Raw genomic sequence first — 19,423 nt, 5'->3', positions numbered from 1 at the left:
AATGGCATCTTTCTCTGCTGCAAATGATAGAAAGGTTTGGTTCTGCCTAAATTTTTGAAGCAGGAATAAGGGCGATGCCAATATATTTGAAGGTTTCATGCTCTCATCCATATCCTCCCTTTGCGGCTGACGAGTAATTAACCTGGAACAGACACATATATAACAACAGGTACTGGGCTACCTGATAAGCACATGATATTTCTCAGTATTGATGCAAGGCTGACGAGGACAACCCTGGATCATGTGTGTTCTCCGACAGATTTCTTTTGAAGAACATCCAAGTATAGTAATGTAGCACCCTGGTTTTTAGGCAAGGTTGCTATCAAAATGTATTTGCCAAGTGATAGTTGCCTTGGCTAATTGATAGGAGGTCAATTGATTTCACCCCAATTCTGGAATTGCTGCACTTTGCTCATCCGTCACTAGATGGCCGGGTATCTGGTGGCATTAGATAAGACAAGGGCATTGCAAGGACAGATTAGGAATGGATGGGGTGTTGTCTCAGCCAATGGGCGGGGATTTTCATGGGTCCCTTGACCTGCAGGGAGAGCCTATTTATTTGGATGGAGTCAGGTAATCGGGGTTCTGTACCACCTGGATGGCTGTCTGGGTTGACATGTGTTGTATTGCCCCGGGCTGCTAGGCCATAAGCCTTGGGCCTAGCCCGAAGGACATCTGGCTGCTAGGCTGTCTGAGGGCCTATCTAGAAGCTAGAGGGCAGCATAGGGTTGGGAATGAGCAGTCCAACCAGAAGCAACAGTTCTGCTGGCCTGAGAACCAGTGATGGTCGGAGGTAGAAGGGAAGCTGCCGCCACTAAGGGACCATCCACCTTGTTACCGGAGACCACTGAGTAACTGAAGCAAGTACCTGAGCAGTATTCTCACTAGCGGGGATTGTGAAGAATTGGAAAACTTCAGCAACAAGGTGCCAAGCCAGGGACCCAGCCAACGGAAGGGATGCTTGCTGAGCATTATTGTGCGCCAAGCCAGGGACCAAGCAGGCCGTTGTGGTGATGCTTGAGGAGTATCTGTTAGTGCCAATCAAGGGACCCAGAGACATGAGGGTGACGCTTGAAGAAGATACTGAGTGAGAAAATTGGAAGAGCTCAGAAGATCCAGTGGTGTGAAGTTCCAAATATTGTAGAAGAAGTGAAATAGTTCATTGCAACCTTTGTTAGAAATGGTTACAAGATTGTTGCCATAGAAGACAGCAGCCCTACAATGCAGACGTGGTGTCAAGCTGGATGTCTTTCCCTGCATGGCTGTCTGCCTATAGATGTCTGAGTCTTCCAATTAACATTTCACCTACTGAAGGGTGTCCTGGCCCAAACCCTCTCTCTCTCCAGATGTGTTTAAGAGAAAATAAATCTCTTTGCATTCAAAAAGTGGCCTCAAGAGCCCCAGGAATTTTCTACAGACATATAGGAGATGCCGTTAACATAGGGTTGCCACCTTTTCTTCAAACCAAACCCAAACACTTTAGTGGCATACAGCATTTATTCTTTTGTAGTATACACTTTGCATATATTTTGGGAATAAATGAAATTAAGTGCCAGTAGTATGGTTTCTGGACTGGGGAGCAAAATGGGAGGCAGACACTTTGGTGGTAGGTACTGGAAATGTCTATACCTTATCAGCAAGTATGATCTCTAAATAATGTGTCCGGGTTTCAGGCAGGCTGAAACCCAGACACATGATTCAGAACCTGAACTGCCAGGGTGAATCCTGGACAATCCTGGCACTCCTACGCTAACAGTTTATTCCTAAAAATGTGAAGAATCCAGGGCATCCTGATCTTGCCTTTACCTAATAATAAACTATTGACATGGAACAAGAAGAAAGGACGATAGTTTAGGTTTTTTGTACATCAGTGGATGTATGCTTGTTCCAGTTCAGGTCTGTGACTCACTAAATAATAAAGCAGTATAAGAATGGCAACACTGAACCCTACATCTTTTAACCACTTCAGCCCTGAAAGATTTGGCTGCTCAATGACCAGGCCTCTGCGTCACTTTAACTGACGATTGCATGGTCATGCGATGCTGTACCCAAACAAAATTGACGTCTTTTTTCCCCACAAATAGAGCTTTCTTTTGGTGGCATTTGATCACCTCTGCAGTTTTCATTTTTTGCGATACAGACAAAGGAAGAGTGACAATTTTGAAAAATAAATAAATAAATCGCAATAAGCGTATATTAATTGGTTTACGCAAAATTCATAGTGTCTACAAAATAGGGTATAGCTTTATGACAGCATTTTTATTGTTATTTTTTAACTAGTAATGGCGGTGATCTGCGATTTTTTTGGACACTTTTGAGACCATTGACAATTATACATTGCTAAAATAAATGCACTGATTACTGTATAAATGTCACTGGCAGGGAAGGGGGTTAACGCTAGGGAGCGATCAAGGGGTTAACTGTGTTCCCTAGGTGTGTTCTAACTGTAGGGGGGGATGGGACTGACTAGGGGAGGAGAGAGAGAGAGAGATCATATATTTAGTATGAACACACAATCTCTCTCCTCTCCCCTGAGAGAACCTAAGATTTGTTTGTTTGCACACACAGATCTGGTTCTCACTCTGTCTTGAGTGATATCGCGGGTGCCCCGTGGTCATCATGCCCTCTGGGCACTTGCATCGGGTCCAGGCACACGCTGTGGGTGTGCGCACGCCTCCTACAGTGTCTTAAGGGGCCGATGTACAGTTATGGCGGTTCGCCCAGTGGAGCCAACCTGCTGCAGTATAACTGCGGCAGCCAGTCGGGAACTGGTTAAAAACATGTCAACAATGGCAATTCTCATGTGTGTCCAAGTATCTTGGACAGAATTTTTGGATTTCTTTAGAGAGCAAGTCGGCCAAGTGGTTCTGGGAATTTGCCCCCCTTGAGTGGTTTTCCCTGGGAAACATTTGACCTTCATTCCATTTACATTTACCCTCTGTGATTTACATGTCTACCCTCAGTGATACATAAAATCTACATATGCACATGTATGTGTATATTATATATATATATATATATATATATATATATATATATACACACATACATATACATACATACATATATATATATATATATATATATATATATATTTATTACACACACATACATTTTTCTATTTCAGAAAATAGGTGCAGGAACTCAACCACGACCCCCCAAAATTCCTCTCCCACCCACACACACACCCTCCAAACCACATCAAAGAAAGGGTCTTAAGGTGGTCATGCATGGGTTGAAAAGAATTTTCTTTGAATTTTGTGCGGTCATCGAATCTGAGTGATCGAACATGTTGGACATTTTTTTAGAAAGTTAAAAAATATCTTATCAATGATGGGAGAATCATGCCAGAAATATAATCGAAAAAGATATGTGCATGAGTTGGGACAGAAATGAAAACTCCCAGACACAAATTTTCTTTCTTTCTGTCTAGCGGAATTGAAGGCCTGTTTGGTTGAACTTTGAAATCAATGGCGGCACCATTAGATCACAAAATGCACAATATCACAATATTTCTGATTTTTGAAAGAAGAATTGTTCAGGATTCAACTCATGTATGGATGGCTTCAAAGGGACATTAAATACCAGGAGTACACTACATAAAGCGTGCAAAGTTCAGGGGTGTACTACACACAGAGTGCAAAGTTCAGCCATTCTTTGCACAGCTGCTTACCTCTGCAGTCCCTATCCACATCTCATTTTCACCCCTATTCAGCTCTAATTTCTGCATGCAACCCTCCCCCATTCCAATGCCCTCATCTTCTCCCTCCCCGCCACCATCTTCCACATCTTACTTATGTTGCTGTATTAAGCTGAAGCACTCAGTTGGCTCTAGTACCTCTCACATACTGTAGGTGGATCTGCCTCTCTCACTTCCATGGAGATCATCCAGTGGGGGGGGGGGGGGGGGGGGGTTGATCAGGATCTGCACTGCACCTCGGGCACCTGCATCTTCCTTGTCCCAATTCTGCACTCAATGGGAGCCATTGAGAGACAAGCTGTTACTTGTAAACACAGTAGCTGGAAGTTCCAGCTGAAAAAAAAGTGTGTATATATATATATATATATATATATATATATATATATATATATATATATATATATATATATATATATATATATATATATATATATACATACATACATGCATACATACACCGTGCCTTGCGAAAGTATTCGGCCCCCTTGAACTTTTCAACCTTTTGCCACATTTCAGGCTTCAAACATAAAGATATAACATTTTTATTTTTTGTGAAGAATCACCAACAAGTGGGACACAATTGTGAAGTGGAACGAAATCTATTGGATTTTTGAAACTTTTTTAACTAATAAAAAAAATGAAAAAAGTGGGGCATGCAAAATTATTCGGCCCCCTTGTGTTAATACTTTGTAGAGCCACCTTTTGCTGCGATTACAGCTGCAAGTCGCTTGGTGTATGTCTCTATCAGTTTTGCACATCGAGAGACTGAAATTCTTGCCCATTCTTCCTTGCAAAACAGCTTGAGCTCAGTGAGGTTGGATGGAGAGCGTTTGTGAACAGCAGTTTTCAGCTCTTTCCACAGATTCTCGATTGGATTCAGGTCTGGACTTTGACTTGGCCATTCTAACACCTGGATACGTTTATTTGTGAACCATTCCTTTGTAGATTTTGCTGTATAATTGGGATCATTGTCTTGTTGGAAGATAAATCTCTGTCCCAGTTTCAGGTCTTTTGCAGACTCCAACAGGTTTTCATCCAGAATGGTCCTGTATTTGGCTGCATTCATCTTCCCCTCAATTTTAACCATCTTCCCTGTCCCTGCTGAAGAAAAGCAGGCCCAAACTATGATGCTGCCACCACCATGTTTGACAGTGGGGATAGTGTGTTGAGGGTGATGAGCTGTGTTGCTTTTACGCCAAACATATCGTTTTGCATTGTGGGCAAAAATTTCGATTTTGGTTTCATCTGACCAGAGCACCTTCTTCCACATGTTTGGTGTGTCTCCCAGGTGGCTTGTGTCAAATTTTAGACGAGACTTTTTATGGATATCTTTGAGAAATGGCTTTCTTCTTGCTACTCTTCCATAAAGGCCAGATTTGTGCAGTGTACGACTGATTGTTGTCCTATGGACAGACTCTCCCACCTCAGCTGTAGTTCTCTGCAGTTCATCCAGAGTGATCATGGGCCTCTTGGCTGCATCTCTGATCAGTCTTCTCCTTGTCTGAGCTGAAAGTTTAGAGGGATGGCCAGGTCTTGGTAGATTTGCAGTGGTCTGATACTCCTTCCATTTCAAAATGATTCCTTGCACAGTGCTCCTTGGGATGTTTAAAGCTTGGGAAATCTTTTTGTATCCAAATCTGGCTTTAAACTTCTCCACAACAGTATTACGGACCTGCCTGGTGTGTTCCTTGGTCTTCATGATGCTCTCTGTGCTTTCAGCAGAACCCTGAGACTATCACAGCGCAGGTGCATTTATACAGAGACTTGATTACACACAGGTGGATTCTATTTATCACCATCAGTCATTTAGGACAACATTGGATCATTCAGAGATCCTCGCTGAACTTCTGGAGTGAGTTTGCTGCACTGAAAGTAAAGGGGCCGAATAATTTTGCACGCACCACTTTTCAGTTTTTTATTTGCTAAAAAAGTTTAAAATATCCAATAGATTTCGTTCCACTTCACAATTGTGACCCACTGGTTGGTGATTCTTCACAAAAATTTTTTTTTATATCTTTATGTTTGAAGCCTGAAATATGGCAAAAGGTTGAAAAGTTCAAGGGGGCCGAATACTTTCGCAAGGCACTGTATCTCTATCTATCTATCTATATATATATATATATATATATATATATACATACATACATACATACACACACACACACACACACACACACACACACACACACACACACACACCCCGTGCCTTGAAGAAGTATTTATACCCCTTTAAATTTTCCACATTTTGACATGTTACAACCATAAACTTACATGTAATTTATTGGGATTTTATGTGATAGACCAAAGTGGCACATAATTGTGAAGTAGAAGGAAAATGATAAAATGATGGAATGGATAAATGGAGTCCACCTGTGTGTAATTTAATCTCAGTATAAATACAGCTGTTCTGTGGAGCTCTCAGAGGTTCTTTAGAGAACCTTAGTGAAAAAAAAAAAAAAAAAAAAAAAAAACACCAGGAAGACCAAGGAACACACCAGACAGGTCAGGGATAAAGTTATAGAGAATTTTAAAGCTGGGTTAGGTTATAAAAAAAATATCCCAAGCTTTGAACATCTCACAGAGCACTGTTCAAGCCACCATTTGAAAATGGAAAGCGTATGGCACAACTGCAAACCTATGAAGACAAGGCCGTCCACCTAAACTGAAAGTCCGGGGCGGGACAGTTTGCAGGAAGCCAAGTGGGGGAAACCATAAATATGTGGAAGAAGGTGCTCTGGTCAGATGAGACCAAAATTTAACTTTTTGGCCTAAAAGCAAAACGCTATGTGTGGCGGAAAACTAACACTGCATATCACCCTGAACACACCATGCTGGTCAGAGCTGATGGGAAGATGGATGGAGCCAAATACAGGGCAATCTTAGAAGAAACTTGTTAGAGTGTGCAAAAGACTTGAGACTGGGGTGGAGGTTCACCTTTCAGCAGGACAACTACCCTAAACATACAGCCAGAGCTACAATGGAATAGTGTACATCAAGGCATATTAATGTGTTAGAATGGCCAAGTCAAAGTCTAGACCTAAATCCAATGGAGAATCTGTGGCAAGACTTGAAAATTGCTGTTCACAGATGCTCTCCATCTAATTTGACAGAGCTTGAGCTATTTTGCAAAGAATTGGCAAAAATGTCACTCTCTAGATGTGCAAAGCTGGTAGAGACATCCCCAAGAAGACTTGCAGCTGTAATTGCAGTGAAAGGTGATTCTACAAAGTATTTACTCAGGGGGCTCCATACAAAATGCATGCCACACTATTCTCATATTTATTTGTATATAAAAAAAAAAAAAAATAATTGGAAAATCAATTATTCTTTTCCTTCTACATCACAATTATGTGCCACTTTGTGTTGGTCTATCACATCTGTGTATAGAGTTCATGAACTTGGAAGTTTTCATGTTTTATTGTCCTGAAATCTATACAAGTCATCTATAAGCCTAGTTTTCCACCATGGCAGATGGAGTTGTAATTTATCACTGATACACGAATGCAGCAGTTACTGCACTCGTAGTCCATTGTCTTTTTTTTCCAGCTCAGTAACTGAAAGTCTATACATCGGACAGAGATGGAGGAAGAGTGTGCAGGACCTATGCATTGATCACAGTTGCAATGGTTTGCAGGCTCAGTTGCAATTAACCACTTAAGCTCCGGACCATTTTGCAGCAAAAAGGACCAGGCCCCTTTTTGCGATTCGGCACTGCAACGCTTTAACTGACAATTGCGCAGTAATGCGACGTGGCACCCAAACAAAATTGGTGTCCTTCTTTCCCCCACAAACAGAGCTTTCTTTTGGTGGCGTTTGATCACCTTTTTATTTTTTGCGCTATAAACAAAAATAGAGCGACAATTTTGAAAAAAAAAAAAACGCAATATTTTTAACTTTTTGCTAAAATAAATATCCCCAAAAAATATATAAAAAAACGTTTTTTTCCTCAGTTTAGGCCGATACGTATTCTTCTACATATTTTTGGTAAAAAAATAAAATAAATAAATAAAAATTGCAATAAGCGTTTATTGATTGGTTTGTGCAAAAATTATAGCATCTACAAAATAGGGGATAGTTTTATGGCATTTTTATTAATAATTTTTTTTTTTTTACTAGTAATGCTATTTTTATTGTGACTGCTACATTACATCGGACATGTTGGACAATTTTGACACATTTTTTAGGACCATTGGCATTAACACAGGGATCAGTGCAATTAAAAATGCTGATTACTGTAAACTGGCACTGGCAGGGAAGGGGTTAACCACTAGGGGGCAGTATAGGGGTTAAGTGTGACCTAATTTGAGTTTCTTACTGTAGGGAGGAGTGGCTTGGCATGTGACATCACTGATCGTTGTTCCTTTATGACAGGGAACAGACGATCAGTGACAAGCTCACTAGGAAGCACAAGGAGAGGTATGTTTACACTTACCTCTCCCTGTTCTTCAGCTCTGTGACCCGATCGCGGGACACCGGCAGCGATCGGGTATGCGGGTCCCGCGGCCACGGTCACGGAGCTCAGGACCGGGTCGCGAGTGCAGTGCGCGACCCACGGCTGAGCTCTTAAAGGGCAACGTACCTGTACGTGCTTGTGCCCAGCAGTGCCATTCTGCTGAAGTATATCGGCGTGAGGCGGTCCTGAAGTGGTTAATACAATTTTTTTTTCTTTGCTGCAAATATTTGTGCATTTTTTTTTTTTTTGTTTTGCAAAAGGTGGACTTCACTTTTTAGATAACTATATAGGACCGAGATTTTATTGAAAAACTTTTAGCATGCCACTAGGCAAAATGCAGTATTTCTTTTTTTTTTTTTTTTTTTTTCTGAAGTTGCATCAGTTTATAGCACGCCATAATCTCTCGTCAACAAATTTGTGGCAAGTTTTACGCCCTTGTGATTTTTGGTGCCCTTCTTCTCATCGCCACTATTTTGCCTGTTGGCAGTGCTACTTTGACATCACATGCGATCCTTTTTCCTTTTTTCTTTTTTAACATCTTCCTTTATTTTATTTTTATTTATTTTATAAGAATTTCGAAAAAGTAGGAATATTACAAAAATATGCTTCCTATTCCATAAACTTATATCTTCCCGTCCCCTCCCCCTCAGATCTCCCTCCCCAACCCCCCCCTCTCTCTCTCCGTCTCTCTCTCCCGCCCTCCCCCTCCTCTCTCCTCGGGACCACTCATTCTGGGACATTCCCTTGTTTCTTAAACTCCAACCATTTTCCCCATTTGCTATGATAAATTTCCACTTGATCTCCTCTTTTAAGTATTGATTCCTCCATTGATCTTAACCACTCTACTTTAGCTAACCATTCCCTCATGGATGGGGGTTCAACAGAGCCCCATCTCTTTGGGATCAGGCTTTTTGCAGCAATCAATAAGTGAGGTATCAATGAATTTTTATATTCCCCTATTGTTTTATCTGTGTCATGAAATAGACATGTCCAAGGATCCTTCTTTACCTGTTCCCCTGTTATCTGGAAGATGTTTCCTATTATTTTCTCCCAATAAGGGCCAATCTTACCACACTCCCACCAGATATGTGCAAAAGTTCCCACCTTATCACAACCCCTCCAGCATAGTGCTGATATGTCCGGCCTTCTCTTATGCGCTCTTTGTGGGACAATATACCATCTTGCCATTAATTTAAATGACATTTCCGCTGACATATTGTCCTTAGATATTGTACCTGCTATTCTTAAAATCTTCTTTCTACGTTCCTTATCTCCCAGAGTACCCAACTCTTCTTCCCATTTTTTCAAAAACAGTGGTTCTCCTGGTTCCTTTTCCTCCTCCAGAATTTTATAGATTTTGGACAAACTTTTTTTTTTACAGCTCGGGTCTGAAAGCATTCTCTCCATAGGTCTAAGATCTCCTTCCCCGCGAAGTGGTCGGGGTAGCGCCTGAACAAAATGTTTAATTTGTGCATATCTCCAGCTATCTAATTTCCTACATCCCCATTTTTGTCTTATTTCTCCTAAAGTACAAACTCTGTCCCCATTCATCACATCTTTCAAAAAAATATCACCCCTTTTTGCCCATCTTGTGAAATAAACATATTCTTCCTTCCCTGGTTTAAAAAAACTTGTGTCTAATAAAGAAATTAAAGGTGAATTGTGCTGCCAGTGATTTAATTCGCCCACTTTATCCCATATTCTAAACAGATTAGTAATTAGTGGGTTAGTGCTTCTCCCCAAGTCACGGTAGTCCCGAGGTATCCAGATCCTTTTTCCTAGATTAACTCCACTTTGTGTTTTCTCTATATTTACCCACCCTTTATCGCCTTTATCATACACCCAATCCACCACCCGTGAAATTACTGCTGCCTGATAATATCTTCTAAAGTTCGGGGCGGCTAATCCCCCTTCTACTTTCCCCCTTTCCAGAGTCGCATATGAGATTCTAGGATTCCTACGTCCCCATATATGTTTTAAAATTAGGGTTTGGAGTTTCCTAAAGAACTCCTGCGGAACTTTTATTGGGATCATTTGGAACACATATATTAGTTTTGGTAAAATAAACATTTTCAACGCGTTTACTCTTCCTATTAGCGACAGGGGTTTATATCTCATGCGTTTAATACATTCTTTCACCCTATTTAATATATCTGTATAATTAGCTGCGTATGCGGATGACAATGTGGGTGTGATTTTTACTCCCAGGTACCTCAAATCTTCCCTACACCAGATGAAGGGGAAGAACCTCTGGAGTTCCTCTTGTTCTTTTTTTGGTACCGTTATGTTCAGAATCTCAGTTTTTGACATATTAATCTTGAAATTTGTCAGCTTCCCATATCTATGGATCTCCCTGATTATATTTGGCAAAGTCACCCTGAGATCCGAAACATAAAATAATATGTCATCCGCATACGCAGAGATCTTATACTCTTCTCCGCCCATTCTCACCCCCCTTATGTCTCCATTCTTCCTGATTGAAGCCAACAAGGGTTCCAAGGCGAGTATAAACAGCATTGGAGACAGGGGGCATCCCTGTCTAGTTCCATTGTATAGCTTCACTACCGGGGAGAGGTTACCGTTAATTTTAATTTTTGCCGACGGGCGGGAATAAAATGCTTTTATCCATCGTAATATTTTTTCTTTTAACCCCAAATATCTTAAAGTCTCAAACATGAAGCCCCAGTCTACCCTGTCGAATGCTTTTTCAGCATCCACCGATAACAGGGCGACTGGGGGTCCACTGCTCTCCACCCCATGAATCAACATTAGGGTTTTAAGACAATTATCCCTCCCCTCCCTGCCCGTAACAAACCCCGTTTGGTCCCTATGGACCCATTGGGGGAGCAACGGTTTCAATCTCTCTGCTATCACTTTTGAGAATATCTTCACATCCGTGTTCAGAAGAGAGATTGGTCTATAACTCCCAGGGGTTGTTGGCTCCTTCCCCTCCTTTAATATCAAAGTTATGTAAGCCAGCAATGCCTCTTCCCTCAGATCTTCCCCTTCTGCAACTGCATTCATATACTCACATAATTTGGGGGCCAATATCTTTTCAAACTTTTTGTAATATAAAATTGGAAACCCATCCGGGCCTGGACTTTTCCCTATTGCCATCCCTCTTATTGCCCTCGCCACCTCGTCTACCGTGACCGGGGTCTCCAACATTTCCAGCTCTTCCTCCGGGACTTTAGGAAAATCTATCCCTTTTAAATACTCAATAGTATCCTCCTTATCTCTGTTTTTCTCCATTCCCTGTCCTACCTTATATAACAGACTATAATATTTATGGAAGACCGTCGCTATTTCAGGAGTGGAGTGCTTCATTTCCCCCTTTTCATTTTTAATTTTGGGTATGAAAGACAAATTCCTTCTCTCCCGCACTACTCTCGCTAACCATTTCCCAGGTTTGTTCCCCTCCTGGTATCTTATGCTCTCTGCCCAGTGGTTAACTCGCACCCTTTCCTCCTCCATAAGTTCTTCTAATTGTAGCTTCTTATCTTTTAGCTCTACTTTCTCTGGGATCCCCTTTGATCTAGTTTGTTGCTCCAGTTCCCAAATCTCCTTATTTAGATCTTGTAACCTTTTCCCTATTTCCTTTTTTTTCCCTGTCCCAATGCTTATTAGGATTCCTCGTATATATGCTTTGTGGGTCTCCCATATCGTACTCCTCGTAACCCCAGGGGAATCATTTCTTATAAAAAACTCTTCTAGTTCTATTTCAATTCTGCTTCTAGTTTCTGGGTCCTGGATCAAAGCTTCATTTAATCTCCATGTCTCTCTTTTAGCCTGATCTATTACTAGCTCCAGCTGCACCATGACTGGAGCATGGTCAGATAAGGAGATAGATTTTATTACTGTATCTTTGAGAGCTGGGAGCATTTGATGTTCAATCAGAACATAATCAATTCGGGTGAATGTCCCATGCACCGAAGAGTAGAAAGTATAGTCTCTACTGTTCGGATGTTTAATCCTCCAAGCGTCAACCAACTGAAATTCTAAGAGCAGGGCCTTTATTTTTTTATATCTAAGCTCCGGCCAACGCGGGGACCCGGCTGAGGAGTCCACCCGAGGGTCGATGCCCATATTCAGATCTCCCGCTACTATCAGTTTACCTTTTTTAAACTCCGCTAATAGTTCCAAAACCTTCCTTAAAAATTTATCTGGGTCCCTGTTTGGGGAGTATATATTCGCAAAGGTGTATATTCCATCCGATAGTTTCCCTCTTATAAACAAGAATCTCCCTTCTGGGTCGGCCATCTGTTTCTCGACTTCAAACCTCACACTTCTCTCAAAGCCTATTGCTACCCCCCTGGCGTTACATGTTGTAGAGTCACCGTAGAACCATGTTGGAAACCCCCGGGACGTCAGTCTCCCTGTAGCCTCGTGTGATAAATGTGTTTCCTGCAAGCAGACCACTTTCGCTCCATACAATTCCAACTCCCTATTAACTCTGAACTTTTTGTTGGGGAGTACTTATACCCCTTACATTATATGTTATCAATTTCAGTCTTGTCATATCTCACTGATCCCCTCCCCCTCCCCTCCTCCCCCGGCCCCCCGGGAGGGAGACATCCCCCCCCCACCGGAGGTCGACGCGGGGGAAGAGAGAAGGGGGGGGCGAGAGAGCAGGAGAGAGAGCACCTAAACCCTGTTTGAGAGAGAGATTACCCCCTAACCCACCCCCCCTCCACCCCCCTCCCATCCCCCCTCCCCCCTTCCCCCTCCTCCATTTGGAGGAGTGAACAATTTCCACATTTGTTCCTCGCTTAGGTGTCCCGGTGACCCACAGGTCACCTTTTGCCCACCTAGCATTCTTTGGGAGGACCGCCTCATTCACGGCCTGTCCACGTGCCCCCACCTCCCCCCCTCACCCGCCAATGATGGTAATTATACCCCCTCCCTCCCCCCCCCGTCCTGGACCCGAGACCATTGCACCACCCTACTAATTCCTTCGTTCCCCAACACCTCCTCCCATCCTGGTAGTGCTGGTGGGGGGATTTCTAACTTATTACAAAAGTCCGTTAAATCCTCTGGGAACCTTAGTACTGCGGAGCGGCCATCTCTCCTTCCCCTAAGGCATGCTGGGAACCCCCATTGATAGGGGACATTTAGTGACCTCATCAGATCTGTCAGAGGTTTAAGGAGCCTTCTTCTCCTCAATGTTTCCCCTGCTAGGTCCGAGAATATCTGTATCTCCGCCTCCTGAAACAAAATTTTATCCAACCTTCGGATATTCTCCAACACTAACGCTTTATCCTCGTAAAAATGGAATCTAATTATTACGTCTCTTGGTTTTTCTGTGGCTTGGGCGCGGTATCCCGTGACTCGATGTACTCTGTCTATTTTTAATTTGTCCTTCTCCGCCCTGCCTAGAATGGGATTGAACAAATCCTGCATCACCCTAGGGAGCTCTTCATTTTTAAATTTTTCTTCTAGGCCTTTTATCCTTAAATTTTTCCTTCTTCCGCGATTTTCTTGGTCCTCGATTTTATATAGGATCGATCTGTTTGTTTTTTGGGCTAATTTCACTTGTTCTTTTAGATCCCTCATATTTTGTTCATATCCATTCATTCTTTCCTCCAACTCTTCCACCCTTCCTAGCACTCGGCCAATATCTGTCTTAATCCCGGCTATATCAGATTTAAGTGATGTTTCAACCTTGGTCAATGCCTCTGTAAATACCTCTCTCAGCATGCTCAGGCTCACTTGTGGGTCTGCCAGCACTAGGGCTCCTTCTAATTCGGGTTGGATTTCAGGTTGAATTTCGGGTAGGGGGGTAGCCTCTCCTTTTCTCCCCAGTTCTTCCCTTTTTTTGCCTTTATCTTCCTCTCGGGAGCTTACCCCCCCCGTCCTGGTACGAGTTGGGCCTACGTCCTTAGGTTTTCCTGCTCCCCGCACTTCTCCCGTGTCTATAGTTTTACTCCTGCCTGCACCTGATTTTCTTGATGTCTTCTGGCTAGGGGTTTCCTGGCTGCTTTCCAACACACTTGTCTCCCCCACTAAGTATCGTTGTATCCCCCCCGGGCTAACAGGTCCCGTACCCCCCCTTTTATTCATCTTCCCCGGCATTCTCCTTTGTTGCAGGTTAACACCCAGATCCAGGCCCTGTCCCTTTCCCTATGACTCTTATGGGGTCCGGGTTGCTCAGATCACTTTCTGGGAGCGGGGTACCTCACTCCCTTGTATCTGTATGCCTGCAGGCAACTACAAGACAAAATTGCTGTCAGGGAGTGCTGGGTGCACAATGGGCGAAGGACCGACATTTGTGAAATGAGCCCCCAACCCGACCGCTATTTTATGCCTCTAAATTTTATGCATCTAAAATTGTAAAAAAGAAAAAGAAAAAAAAACTCTGCATAGCATTACTGATTATCAATCCTTCAAATGTCCATCTGTTCACCTCTCATCATTCCTCCCCCTGCAGGGTTTATATCCAGCTAATCAAGCAGTGTTGATAACAATCTGATAGTTCCAGAGAAGGAGTCACATTAAGAGCAGTTGTTAGCGTGCTTATGTATATATCCGCCTTACCACTTTCCAAGAGAAGTTATTACAATAACAGCTTCTAGTCAATGATAATGACAAGATATGCAGCCGACCATCACCCCTCCTTTCATTCACACAGATTGCTCAGCTATCATTGCTCCTCCACTCTATCGCTGATTATCTCATTCATAGCCTTGCCGGCCTGTGCAGGGGTGGAAAGGTCCGTGTCCGGCTAATCAGGTGATATTGGTAGTACACTGATAGACAGGTAGTAGACGTCAGATTAGCAGCAATCGTTAACCCGCTTATACATGTATGTACCTTACCGCTTTCAAAGAGAGGTCTTTAGAATGATAACTTCTGATCACTGATAATGACCAAATCTCCAGCGGGCCATCTCCCCTCCACTCATCCATACGGTTGCTCACCTCTCACTGCTCCTCCACTCTGTCAATGACCCTCTAATTCTTTGCCTTACCGACCTATGTAGGGTAGGGAAGGTCCGTGCCGTCAAGCCTGCTCCGCTGAAAGGAGGGGGGGGCGTAAGGCTTCCTACAGAGCCACCTTCCCACCGCTGTGTCTCCGCTTCACAGGAAGCATTCTCCGCTCGTTCTCTCTCCTGGCTTGATCCGGGGCGTCCGCTCGCCTCGTGGAAGCGAACAGCTGACGGCGGGTGGGCGGGGCGGGTGGATCAGGAGGCATAGGCGGGTGCGGCGGGGGGAAAGGACGCGAGCCGACGGCCGCTACGTGTCCACGGCTCCTCCCATCCCTTTTGCAGGAAGCATTAGTCTTGATACTGTGTCAAAATGCAGTATTTCTAATATTATGTAAATGTATAAAGTCATTTCTTGTTAAAAAAAATGAAACAAAAAAAACAAACACACACCACGTATAAAGTCTGGATATTTTGAAGATTTCCTTTTGTATTCATTTTTATGATATTTGAGGCAGAGGTATGTTCAATAGGATAGTTCATCTAGTCTATAAAAGGGTTAATTTGTACTACCTTGGAGAGGAGGAATGAATGAATGTTAATTGAATATAAAGAGGTGTTGGAGGATGGCTTCCTATCCCTCCGACGATGGTCAATTAACATTCAAAACGCTTTGGATAGCGGGACCAAAACCCCATTGGGGAAAGGGACCATTGGAGCCCATTGTCAAGTGCCAGTCTCAAACAGATGTTACCAGTGGTAAGTTTGCCCCTTTCAGTGCAGCTCTACTATATTTTATGCTTGTGAAAATGTAATTTTTAAGTTAATAAAGGCCATTTTTGGTGTTTTTACTGCAAAAGAAGCATTCCTTGTTTTATTTTGACAGATGGAGAGAATGAAGGTGGCTAAAGTAAAGCAGTTTGTTGACCTTGTGGCGACCATTGGCTGCACTGGAGAAAGACCGACAGCGAAGCTCAGTCCGTAGGACAGCAGAGTCAAGAAGGGTGAGGCTTGGGATGTATGTGAGCTTGGACTGTAGGAAACACAGATGACTCACACTTGATGCATATTGTGTGATGAAATAGGTATATATGTAGCCCTTTTACACAGGGAGTGTGTTTGACTATTTATTTTGATAAGACAGGCAAAGCGAAGAATGTGTAGTGATTAGCCTGGACACTCAGGAAGGAGAATCTGGATTTTAATATCAACCAATGGTGACCCGTCCATAGGGGGCTCACGGGCACTGCCACCCAGTATTCACAATTTTTATTTTTAAAAAGGCCACTTACCCACTGAGCACTTAAACCCCCTTCCTAACCAGACCAATTTTCAGTTTTTGGTGCTCTCACATTTTGAATGCCAGACATCAGTCATACAACACTGTACCTATATGAAAATTTTGTCCTTTTTTTCCATACAAATAGAGCTCTCTTGGTGGTATTTAATCACCGCTGGATTATTTTTTTGCAAATTAGTCGTCATTTTTCTTCATAAATTTTGGCAAAAATTTATACTTCTACATATCTTTGGTAAAAATAACCCAAATTGGTGTATACTATTTGGCGATTGTGAAAGTTATAGAGTCCACAAGCTACGGTGCCAATCTCAAAATTAAATCACACCTGATGTACTGATGGCCTATCTCAGTTCTTGATACTCTAACAAGCCAGTAAAGTACAAGTACCCCCCAAATGACCCTTTTTGGAAGGTAGACATTCCAAGGTATTTAGTAAAGAGGCATGGTGAGTTTTTTGAAGTTGTAATTTTTAACCACAATTCTTTGCAAAATCAAGATTTTTTTTTTCCACACAATTGTTATATTAGCAGGTTATTTCTCACACACAGCATAAGCATAGCACAAATTATACCCCAAAACATTCTGCTACTCCTCCCGAGTAGGACAATACTACATGTGTGAGACTTTTCCACAGCCTGGCCACATACAGAGGCCCAACATGCAGGGAGCACCATTAGGTGTTCTAGGGGCATAAATGTCAAATCTAATTTGACTATCTATTACACTTTTGTGAGGCTCTGTAGTGGCATGGATGAGCATGAATGGGAATAGATGAGTCATTGATGGGGGTGGCCGAGCATGAATGAGTATGGCGAGTACAGTCAGGTATGGCTGAGTATGGTTGAGCATGGATGGATGGATGAGTATTGCCAAGTATGGTTTGATGGATGAGTATTGCTGAGTATGGATGGATGGATGGATGGGTATTGCTGAGTATTGCTGATGATGGATGGATGGATGGATGGATGGCTGGATGAGGCAGGATATCAGCACTGTGGGCACTACAGATCCTGCCCCCAGTGCTGCAGTATCCGATGTCTGGACATGACGCCAATTTGTTTACAAGTGATCGCTCCATCATTTGATGGAGCGATCGCATGGTAAAATGGCTGCTGTCAGTGGCCATTTACCATGATCCATGATGCGCTGGGTCCTGTGAACTCTGTGGTCATGGATGTTCCCGTGTGTGTGCACCCAAGGGATTCTGGTAGGACATCAATGTACGCCCTCCCAGAGCTATTGAGCCAAGCTGTAGCCATCATTCAGCTATAGCACAGTCGGCAAGTGGTTAAAAAAAATAAAAAATATAGGAAAAAAAAAATGTTCTTTAAGTGCACTGTGTTCGGACGCCGGACACAGTGCACTATGGGAAGCACCAGGTCAATGCAATCACAAGATTGCAGATGAGGCACTTAATTTGCAGGCTTTTGAACTGCTTTGTGGTGCAATCCAAAGCACGAGCATGCTTCGGCGGGAGCTTTGTTGTTTAACTTAAGAGGTTACTTCTGATTTCCCTGTTCCAGAGGGAAACCGGAAGTGAAATTGGCAGCTCCATGGAACGCATGGCCAAAGCTGAGCTGCCTGTAAGGCAAGTGGGGCTGCATATGATGGGACTCAGCGAGGCTGCATATGATGGGACTCAGCGAGGCTGCATATGATGGGACTCAGCGAGGCTGCATATGATGGGACTCAGCGAGGCTGCATATGATGGGACTCAGCGAGGCTGCATATGATGAGGCACAGGGAGGCTGCGTTTGATAGGGCGCAGGGAGGCTGCGTTTGATAGGGCGCAGGGAGGCTGCGTTTGATAGGGCGCAGGGAGGCTGCGTTTGATAGGGCGCAGGGAGGCTGCGTTTGATGGTACAATGAGCTGCAATTGAAGGAGTTTTTTTTCCAAATTTTTCAGTTTGTTTACGCCCCCCCCCAAAATGTCAAGCTCCAGCCGCCACTGATATCAACGGAAACACAACACTGAAGGTGTGGAATTTCAGCTGGACTCTGCAGGTGTGTATGGAGATAAAATGAGCGCTGTCATACTAAAGACTAAAAGAACACTCTAAGCAGCTCTGCAAAAAGGCAATTGAAAGTCAGTACATGGATTCAAGAAAATGCCTCAAAGTTAAAATCAATCACTGAGAAATGGAAAGAACAAAGCTCCGTTGTAAGTCTGCCAAGAAAAGGATATCCACCAAAACTGAATAACTGTGCAAGAAGATGAGTAGTGAAAAATGCCACCAAGAACCTTATGAGTACTCTGAAGTGGGGGGCTAGCCTCAATGGTTAAGATTGGTGAGACTATGCATAAACCTCTTGATTATGACAGGTGAAACAGCCATATTTATAGGAGAGTGTGAGAAAAAGCCATTGTTAGCAAAATTTACATGACACTTTGTAGTTTGCCATAAAGCGCATGGGTGTATCTGAAGAAAGAAGTTTATATGGCAAGTAGAAATCAAAATGTAGCATTTTGGCCATCACACTAAACTCTTGGCCTAAACCAAACACTTATCCTCATCATAAATGCTCCATCCTTCCTGTGAAGTAGGGTGCAGGCAGCATTGATATATAGGGATGCTTTTCTGTGAAAGGCCTTGAAAGGCTTGTGGGATAGAGGGTAGAATGAATAAAATAGAAGGAAAAAATCCTGAGGAAAAGCCTAAAGCAGTATTCAAGAAACACAAACCTAGGAAGAAGTCTCGTCTTTCATCAAGATAATATCACCATAAAGCCAAAATTCAACATGAATACGGTAGCTTAAAAACAATTCTAATTTCTTGGTATGGCCAAGTCAGAGTCCAATAGTGAATTTTTGGTTATACTTTAAAAAGGGCTGCTCACCAACGACACTAAACACTAACAGAGCTGGAGCAGGTAGAGACAAAATGTGCAGTGCCCTGATGTGCAAAGTTGATATAAACCAACCAATCTACACAGACTCAATTTGGTTAGTGTGAGCTGAAGCAATCAGCAACAGCTGGGGTTGATTGCTACCAACTGCTTAATGTGTCGGAACCTGTCTCAGGGAGGACATTAGCCACTTTGCATCCA

At 42.9% G+C, this 19,423-nt stretch overlaps 1 protein-coding gene and 1 long non-coding RNA gene across 5 annotated transcripts in view; one reads left to right on the top strand and one right to left on the bottom strand.

Annotated features, from left to right (window-relative positions):
* LOC143987575 (uncharacterized) overlaps positions 1-16,123 on the top strand; it is a 45,076-nt gene extending 28,953 nt beyond the window's left edge. The window contains exon 3 of the long non-coding RNA XR_013276664.1: positions 15,962-16,123. This is a non-coding gene — a long non-coding RNA (uncharacterized LOC143987575). The remainder of the gene's footprint in view (positions 1-15,961) is intronic.
* The window catches only part of STX11 (syntaxin 11), a 75,255-nt gene that overhangs the window by 9,387 nt on the left and 46,445 nt on the right, over positions 1-19,423 (bottom strand). The gene's annotated exons all lie outside the window — the stretch shown is intronic.

Source organism: Lithobates pipiens, unplaced genomic scaffold (assembly GCF_037356315.1).
Source record: "Lithobates pipiens isolate NorthernLeopardFrog02 unplaced genomic scaffold, aLitPip1_a1.2 Scaffold_18, whole genome shotgun sequence".
Classification (NCBI taxonomy): Eukaryota; Metazoa; Chordata; class Amphibia; order Anura; family Ranidae; genus Lithobates; species Lithobates pipiens.
Note: the sequence above shows the minus strand (reverse complement) of the source record. Positions and strands in the feature narration are given on the sequence as shown.